Source organism: Palaemon carinicauda, chromosome 34 (assembly GCF_036898095.1).
Source record: "Palaemon carinicauda isolate YSFRI2023 chromosome 34, ASM3689809v2, whole genome shotgun sequence".
Classification (NCBI taxonomy): domain Eukaryota; kingdom Metazoa; phylum Arthropoda; class Malacostraca; order Decapoda; family Palaemonidae; genus Palaemon; species Palaemon carinicauda.
Window position 1 is genome coordinate 33,200,080 of NC_090758.1, and position 10,000 is coordinate 33,210,079.

Consider the following 10,000-nt stretch of genomic DNA (forward strand, 5'->3'; position numbering starts at 1 on the left):
ACGGATTTTCCCTGTGCTTTACTTATCGCTTTGCATCTACGTTATGTCGCTACCTTCGGCCTCGCCTTCTTCTGGAAAGTTGAGTACAAGGTTCCAGTATTGTTTAGTTAAGCTCTGACCGTAAAGTAAATATTACTTTCCGAGATATTTGTTATTTTGTGGCAGAGCTGTGCCTCTACCGGACCCGCCATTTTATGGCGTCGTTGTTGTTATGCATGCCTTATTTAGTTAGCCACAACAACGCTTCCGGCCTCAATTACTAATTGATAACATTAGAATATTTAGTCTTCATAGCTAGGAACTTTTATATCGTGTTTTGACGCATTTTATCGGTCATCGATTGACCTCATACCAGTCGGCTACTATAGCCCCAAGGCCAGAGCGCCTATATATCAGTGTTCATGCATGATTTTATTAGTGATCCTAGGCTAAGTTATGAAGATAGTGACATTATTTTACAATACTTTCGACTGTGATGCAAGTGTTTTTCGCCTTCAGGGACCATATAGGGGATAGGTTAGTTAGTGTCCCTTCCTAACCTAACCTACTTGTAGGACCCCTATATGCTTCCTTCATCCCCCTGCCCTTGGCATTCCCTCTGTTTAGCCCTGATTCCCTTACTAAGTAAAGGGATCAAGCGGCTAACGGAGTATATTATCGCCTCTCAGTCCTCCCTAAGGGAATGAACCCCCCTTAGGGTTGCGTCCGAGAGTGAGGAACGGCTAGCCCTTCCTCTATAGCTAGGACTAGTCTATGACTGTCCTGCGATAGCGATATGTCTTCTATCTTTCCTAGTTCAGGGCTCTTAGCCCTGCTCTAGGTTAGGTTTTGGAAGGTTATTCTGTCCCCTGCTGAAACTGTACCAATGCACTGTTTCAGCCAGGCTGCCTTATCTTAGGTTAGGGAGTGTCCTCCCTTTCCCTAGTGGCCGCTCTGGTACAGAACCCCTTCCATGGAAGACTCTTCTCTTCTCCCCTCCCCACCTATCTCTTGTATAGCCTAGCCTACACTTAGGTTAGTCTATACCCATCTGTCCCCTGTCCTACAACTCCTCCTTAGGGTGGAGTGATAGGGCTACCTTGAGCTTCTATATGTAGTCCGCTCTGGTACATATACCCTTCAGAGTGTCCTATGGGGTTAGCCACTGGATGTGTTCTGTATGTAGAGGTCTCCCCCTCTTTGGGTGTCCCCTAGCCCTCCCTTGGGCTACCCTAGCTCCCGGTCCTCTGAGACCCCTGCTTCTGGGTGATAGAGCCAGCCTCTATCATGGGTACACCCTCTCAGGGGGGGATGTCTGGGAGTCCATGACTGGACTTCTTACATCCCTCCCCCTGTCTCTTTCACTATCCGGGTGCCGGTCCCTTGCCGCCTCCACTGTCGGCGATACCCGCCTCCTACCTTGGTGACTCTCCCCTTACCCTCATGGCCGCCAGCCCCCCGCGTGCCGGGGGACTGCCGACCGCCGCCGGCTTCCTGCCGATGGCTCTCCTCCTTCCTCCTAGCTTTGCCGTCCGCCTGCCGGTCGGCCACCGGAGTTTCCGGCATCCACTGCCGGCAACCTGGTTCCGCTATAACCATCCTTGTCCCCGTCACCAACCCGGCATCCTCCGACTGCCGGAGCCGCCGTTCCTCTTCCGGCGTGCCGCCGCTGTGCCGGCGGCCGCCGCCCTGGTATTACAGTACTCCTGACTTATATATTGTCTGTTCTAATGCCAGAAACTCTGCTGGAGCGGCCTCCGGCGTGCCGGAGGTTTGCCGGAACCCCCCGGAGGCGTCAAGACTACTTGCACCCCCTTCTACTAGCTATCATATGAATACTGATAGCCCTACACTGCAAACAGATGGCCTGTTTACGCTATTAGATCAGTACCTTGGTACTGTTCTATTAGTAATCATGCTGTCTCTTTGCATCCTTCAAAATTCCAGCATGCTGCGTGTATCTTAGCGCGGCTGGTTGCCGGAAGCAGTTACCCTAAGGGACCTGTTAGCCCCCTAATTTGGGACTGAGTGACCTCGGTCCCAAACTTATCCTTGGCATTTCCCATGGAATTCCATTGCCCTATAGACTTCTAAGGAATACTATCCTATGCCTTCGGCCATCTCGGATTATCCAAGGATAAAGCTTGCGGTAGCCAGCCATGCGGGATGCATGGAGTATGTTTCTTTACTACTTCAATCTCTGTGCATCACACCCTTCATTAAGTTAAAATTAATGATTAATGTTAACTCAGCTTAAGAGCCATTCTTATGACTCCCCCCATACTCATTTTCTCTTTCTTCCACAGGAGGAGCAGATGAAGTGTGACTTCGACTTCTGAGCTGTGAAACGCCCGCACTTTTACGGGCATACGGCTTGCAGGACTCACGCCCCTTGTGCTAACAAGAAAGGGGATTTGAAATTCTGGGACCCGCTGAACTGTACGGTCTGCCAGGCTCACATAGCTGATGGCTTCCATAACTCTCCCTCAGCGGAGATCAGGGACATTGCTCGAGAGAAGCTACGCAAATGGGTGCGTGGCTTCCAGAAGAATGCCACTGGACCGTACCTGGCCACTGAAGAATTGAGGTCACTTCTGTTCCCAAAGGCCTCCCCTGATTCTGTGGTGCCCAAGGATTTGATCCCCACTGTCCAAATTACGGTAGAACCTGATGTAGTCATGGCCCAGTCCATGCACGATTGCCGCCTAGATTCCGATGATGACGAACACATGTCGGATGTCTCGGAGGGTACGGAGAAGACCCTCATGGCTCAAGGAGCTGAAGATGAAGACCAGGTGGAATACGCCGAGTCGGAGCAAGAGGTCGCTCCTCCTTCCATCTCCGCCCCTACTCCTACACCGATGGAAGTGTCTCTCCCGTCTACCTCCACGACCCCGGAACCCTCATCATCCACTCAGGAAATGCTCCGGTTGATTAAAGCCGTCATGGACGACAAGTTAAAGGAGAATCAGGAGTTCATCAGGTCCATGATAGGATCCAAAGAACCGAAGAAGATCTCGGTTAAGGATCTCCCCGCTTGCTCTCATGCCAACCCATGGAGGTATGCTGAGCATATGGTGATAACGACAGGCAGAATCTTTGTCAGCGACAAGATCGGCTCGGTCCCCCTAGAAGATGTGGAATTCTTCCCAAATTTTGAGGCCTACCCGGACTGTTACGTCCGACTTCGCTCTGAACCTGCCTCTAAAGAAGAGACCGAACCGAAAGAAGAGATAGTGTTCGATCTCGCGAAGGCCCAGGCTATGCTAGCCAACACGTTCAAGAGTAAGGGTTTTACCTGCTCTAAGCTTCTGGCCCTGAGCAAGAAGCACCCTACCTACGTCGCACCTGAAGATGCAGTACTTCCATTCATGGAAAAGGCCTTCGCTGCGTGCCTTAAAGCTGTGGAAGAGGGGAAAGCCTGCCCTGCACTGGAGGAGTGCAGACCCTTCTCCATAGTTACTCCCCCTGACGCTCGACACTGGAAGGACATCCAGCATACTTTCGTCGTGGGAAAGCTAGATCCTGACGTCGCCGGACGTCAGTTTAATGAAGACCTCCCGAAGCTCAACGATCACCTCCTTCGTCGGGAACAAGATACGAAGGAGAGGCTCGCAGCATCCATGTCCCACCAAGTCCAACTTGAAATTATGGCCTGTGACACCAGAGTACCAGACCACTACATGGTACTTACCAAATCCCATATGGCAACTCTGATGAAGGACTTGTACCACTTCATGAAGGCTCGGAGAGCCTGTCATGAATTCGTGTTCGCAGGTGCCACTGTGAAACACGAACCCCGGAGGCTGATTTCCTCCAACATCTGGGGCAAACACCTCTTTCCTTCTGACCTTGTGAAGGAGATCACTGACAAAGCCGCCACGGAGAATAGGAACCTTCTCCACAAATGGGGCAGGTCAAAGAAGAGAAAACTCTCTCAGGACGACGGACCTCAACCTAAGAGGAAAGCCTCAAAACAGAAACCCCAGCAACGTCAACCAAGACGTCAGTTTCCGGGACCCGCTACCTCCCAAGTGGCAGCTCAGCCACAACAGACCTTTCAACTAGTCACCCAACCGGTATTGTCACAGTCACCGGTCTTCACCCCTGCTTTCGAGCAACAGACGACTACCTTTCGTCCCAAAGGTAGAGGCTCAAACAGAGGTGCAGGCAGAGACGCGTCTCGCCGTCCCTCCAGAGGCAGAGGAGGAAAGGGAGCTAGCGGCCGAGGCAGCAAGCCCTCGGGACACCAGAAGCAATGAAGTGCTTCTGGTGGGAGGAAGACTCCGCCAATTCCAGGATCGTTGGACCTTCGATCCCTGGGCACACAGCATCGTCAAGAAGGGTCTAGGCTGGAGTTGGACTCAACCACCCCCAACATTCCAGCAGTTCTTCCAACAATCAACCCCCCTTCTGGAAGAATATGTCCTAGACCTCTTGAACAAGAAGGTGATAAGGAAGGTAAAGTCCATCAGGTTCCAAGGAAGACTGTTTTGTGTCCCCAAGAAAGACTCCGAGAAACTCAGAGTCATTCTGGACTTATCCCCCCTCAACAAGTTCATAGCGAACGACAAGTTCAAGATGCTGACTCTTCAACAAATAAGGACCCTTCTGCCTCGAGGTTCCTACACGGTCTCCATAGACCTGGCGGATGCCTACTGGCACGTTCCAATGAACCATCACGCTTCCTCCTACCTAGGATTTCGACTCCAAAGGAAAAGCTACGCCTTCAGGGCCATGCCCTTCGGTCTCAATGTGGCCCCTCGGATCTTCACAAAGCTGGCGGACGCCATAGTACAACAGCTCTGCCTCCGAAACGTCCAGGTGATGGCCTACCTCGACGACTGGCTAGTTTGGGCTCCATCGCCCGAGGATTGTATAAAATCCTGCAACAAAGTCACCCAGTACCTAGAACACCTGGGATTCAAGATAAACGAGAAGAAATCTCGCCTCTCTCCAGCTCAGAAGTTCCAGTGGTTAGGAATCCAATGGAACCTTCAGTCACACCGCCTTTCCATCCCCCAGAAGAAAAGGCGAGCGACTACTGAAATCCAAACGGATTTCAAGACGCCAGCAGGAACGAGTTCTAGGCTCTCTACAGTTCGCCTCAGTAACAAACCCAGTGCTTCGTGCACAGCTAAAGGATGCCGCGGGAGTCTGGAGACGTTCTGCATCCATCGCTCGAAGAGACCTCAAGAGACGGCTCCCAAACAGACTTCGACTTCTCCTCAAGCCGTGGTCGGAAGCAAAGGCCCTGAAAAGGTCCATTCCTCTTCAACACCCACCTCCATCACTCAACATCCACACGGACGCTTCGCTGGAGGGTTGGGGAGGTCACTCCCACCAAAAACAGGCTCAAGGCACCTGGTCTCCCCTGTTCAAGACGTTCCACATCAACATCTTGGAGGCCATGGCGGTCCTTCTAACTCTGAAGAAACTATCCCCGCCTCCCTCGATCCACATTCGTCTAACCCTAGACAACTCGGTGGTAGTTCGATGTCTCAATCGCCAAGGCTCAAGATCGCCCCAGATATATCAGGTGCTTCTCCCAATCTTCCGTCTGGCAGAGAAGAAGAAGTGGCACCTGTCTGCAGTTCACCTACAAGGATTCCGCAACGTGACAGCGGATGCTCTATCTCGAACAAACCCGATAGAGTCGGAATGGTCTCTAGACGCAAGATCATTCTCCTTCATCTCTCACCAAGTCCCAGAACTTCAGATAGATCTCTTCGCAACGCGCGACAACAATCAACTTCCTCGGTATGTGGCCCCGTACGAGGACCCCAAGGCAGAAGCAGTGGATGCCATGTCACTGGACTGGAACAGATGGTCCAAGATCTACCTGTTCCCTCCCACCAACCTTCTGCTGAAAGTCCTCTCCAAACTGAGAACCTTCAAAGGGACAGCGGCCCTAGTGGCTCCCAAGTGGCCCCGGAGCAACTGGTACCCCCTGGTCCTGGAGCTGCAGCCCAAGCTGATCCCTCTCCCGGGCCCAGTTCTCTCCCAACAAGTACAGAAGTCGACTGTCTTCGCTTCATCATCGAAAATCAAGGACCTTCATCTCATGATTTTCTCTCCCTAGCCGCAAAGAAGAGGTTTGGGATTTCGAAGAAAAGTCTAGACTTCCTCGAGGAATACAAGACCGAATCCACAAGACGGCAATACGAATCATCCTGGAGAAAATGGGTCTCTTTCGTCAAGACAAAAAACCCTAAAGAAATCACAATTGATTTTTGCATGTCCTTCTTCATTCACCTTCATGGACAAGGATTAGCAGCCAATACGATTTCAACCTGCAAATCGGCCTTGACCAGACCAATTCTGTATGCCTTCCAAATTGATCTGTCCAGCGACATCTTCAATAAACTACCGAAAGCATGTGCTCGTCTACGCCCAGAACCCCCACCGAAACCGATCTCCTGGTCATTAGACAAGGTGCTCCATTTCGCCTCCAACTTGGATAATGATTCATGCCCTCTCAAGGATCTGACTCAGAAAGTTATATTTCTCTTTGCTCTTGCTTCGGGAGCCCGAGTCAGCGAAATAGTGGCATAATCAAGAGAAGAGGGTCACATCCTGTTTACTGATACAGGAGACATTACCCTCTCCCCTGATCCGACGTTTCTCGCCAAAAATGAATTACCCACCAAAAGATGGGGCCCCTGGAGAATATGCCCCCTGAAGGAAGATGTCTCTTTATGCCCAGTAGAGAGCCTCAAGGTCTATCTTCGCAGAACTTCGAACTTTGATGGAGGCCAACTCTTCAAAGGAGAAACATCGGGCAGCGACCTGTCACTGAAACAATTAAGAGCGAAAATCACCTACTTCATTCGCAGAGCGGATCCTGACAGTACACCCGCCGGTCATGATCCTAGGAAAGTTGCATCATCTCTGAATTTCTTTCAGAGTATGGACTTTGAAAGCCTTAACCCTGGATAGGTACGCTCCTCGGACACCCCTTTAAGGGTATACTCGGACGCGAACGACCCCGACGCCAAAAAAAATTCTTGAAAAATCAGTTTTTGCAGTAACCTCCTTTTCTTTTTTGCCAAAAAAGACTTCAATGAATGCTTAAAACAACTGTAAAGATAAATACTACTCATCTGCAGAAAAACTATTTATTATAAATATTTTAAAAAATTAGGTAGAAAAAAAAGACCTGACATAAAAATTCATAAAAAAAAAGTGTATACATATATACACAAATCCTTTTAGGAATTGATTCTTGAATGTTTAGGACACATCTTGCTGTATTTTGGATGAATTCAGACCCATGGAGGTGAAGATCTGAAATGAGAAAAAAAGGGTAACCTTTTTTGGCCAAAAAAATTTGTCCAAATTTCATGAATTTTTTTGGGTACCCAAATGAAATAGGAAATGGCTATTTTTTTTAGGGAATAAACATATGTTATCCTAAAATAGAAATATGTAAAAAAATCTTCATTATTTTGTAAATTACATTTATATCAGGGGCCATATCTAAAGGTAATTTTTTGAGTACTTAGAAATTTCGTAAAAAAATACATATATTTAATATATAATATGATATTTATGCAGGTAAAAATATACCAAAATATCACAAATTCTATAGGGAACAAGAATATATATAGATAGGGCAGCTTACGCTTCGGATATGTCCACAAAATGGCCGCCAACCACACTAACTCAGACTCCCTAATCTGCCACTTGAAATGTAGGAAGGGTATGTCAATTTCAAGGTGTTATTTACTAATCTAATTATTATTGGATATGCATAAAAATTGTATGGTGGGTTGCTGGATAATTGTCGATTATTTTACGACTATAAAATTAAAATTCTGACCCAAAAAAAATTTTTTGAATGGAAATAAAATCGAAAAAAAAAATGTAAAACAATATAATATTTTAGCTAAAAAAATTTGATGATATTCAATCAAAAAAAAAGTAAACAAAATTTTCCGACAAATAAACATCTAGAGGAATCATTACTCTGTTATAGTTCCTTAGTACGTAGTAATTTTGAAAGAATTGGGAAAAAACGAAAAAATGGCAATCACCGGAAAATCGAACACATACCTATATATACGCCATATATGGCTAAAAAAAAGATAGGCATGGGTAGCCAGATCATCTAGAAACACTTTCCAACACTATAAAAATATAAGTTTTGCGACACTACTTGCCAATTCCTTACGGTAACATGACTAAGCGAAAAAATGCAAAACAAATAAAAAGGGGCACTCGAGGAAAAATGGCTAACATTCTAATATACGGCATTTCAGAAAAAAAAAATTCAGCCACGTGCTAGGCAAACCATCAAGGCACATTTTCCGACAAATAAACATCTAAATGAATCATTACCCAGTGATAGTTCCTTAGTACGTAGTAATTTTGAAAGAAATGGGAAAAAACGAAAAAATGGCAATCACAGGAAAATCGAACACATACCTATATTTATTCGCCATATCTGGCTAAGAAAAAAAGATAGGCATGGGTAGCCAGATCATCTAGAAACACTTTCCAACACTATAAAAATATAAGTTTTGCGACACTACTTGCCAATTCCTTACGGTAACATGACTAAGCAAAAAAATGCAAAACAAATAAAAAGGGGCACTCGTGGAAAAATGGCCATTCTAATATACGGCCTTTCAGAAAAAAAAAAATTTCAGCCACGTGCTAGGCAAACCATCAAGGCACATTTTCCGACAAATAAACATATAAATGAATCATTACTCTGTGATAGTTCCTTAGTACGTAGTAATTTTGAAAGAAATGGGAAAAAACGAAAAAATGGCAATCACAGGAAAATCGAACACATACTTATATATACGCCATATCTGGCTAAAAAAAAATAGGCATGGGTAGCCAGATCATCTAGAAACACTTTCCAACACTATAAAAATATAAGTTTTGCGACACTACTTGCCAATTCCTTACGGTAACATGACTAAGCAAAAAAATGCAAAACAAATAAAAAAGGGCACTCGCGGAAAAATGCCCAACATTCTAATATACGGCATCTCAGATAAAAAAAAAGACATGCACGTGTTAGCCCAACCATCAAGGCACACTTTCTAACACATAAACATAAAAAAAAAATCAATAATATACGGCAATTCCTTACTACGTAGTAAATTTTTACAAATATTGAAAAAAAACAGAAATTGGCAACCGCAGTTAAATACCCAATATACCAATAACTACATCGTATCTGACAAAAACAAAATCACGCATGGGTAGCCAGATCATCTAGACATACTTTCCAACACTAAAAAAGCAAAAGTTTTACGACACTATTTCGCAATATCTTACGGAAAAATGACTTGGCAAAAAAATGAAAAAAAATGAAAAAGGGGCACTCGATGCCCGACATTCTAATATACGGCATCTCAGATAAAAAAAAAGACATGCACGTGTTAGCCCAACCATCAAGGCACACTTTCTAACACATAAACATGAAAAAAAGATGAATAATATACGGCAATTCCTTACTACGTAGTAATTTTTACAAATATTGAAAAAAACAGAAATTGGTAACCGCAGTTAAATACCCAATATACCAATAACTACGTCGTATCTGACAAAAACAAAGTCATGCATGGGTAGCCAGATCATCTAGACACACTTTCCAACACTAAACAAGCAAAAGTTTTACGACACTATTTGGCAATACTTTACGGAAAAGTTACTTGGCAAAAAAATGAAAAAAAATGAAAAAGGGGCACTCACGGTAAAATGGTCCTCGTGGTGATGAAAGACATTTTAACTAAAAAAAAAAATCATGCACATGGTAGCCAAACAATCCACCAAGACTTTCCACAACTGAAAACCTATACAAGTTGCACCATTCTACGACAATTTCATAATACGTAATAACTTTGATAATTATGCAAACTACCTTAGAAGGGTAAACTCGGTCGCGCTCGACCCCAACGCGTCTCAGAAATCGGGGAAGGAGTACAGATACAGCAATGCACATCTGGACACTACTAGAGCGTGTAGGGGAGACACCTCCTGCAGGTCGATCACCCACAAATTC

General features: G+C 45.7%; 1 protein-coding gene across 1 annotated transcript in view; it reads right to left on the reverse strand.

Moving 5' to 3' along the window:
• LOC137626800 (uncharacterized) overlaps positions 1-10,000 on the reverse strand; it is a 300,584-nt gene that overhangs the window by 273,979 nt on the left and 16,605 nt on the right. The window lies entirely within an intron of this gene.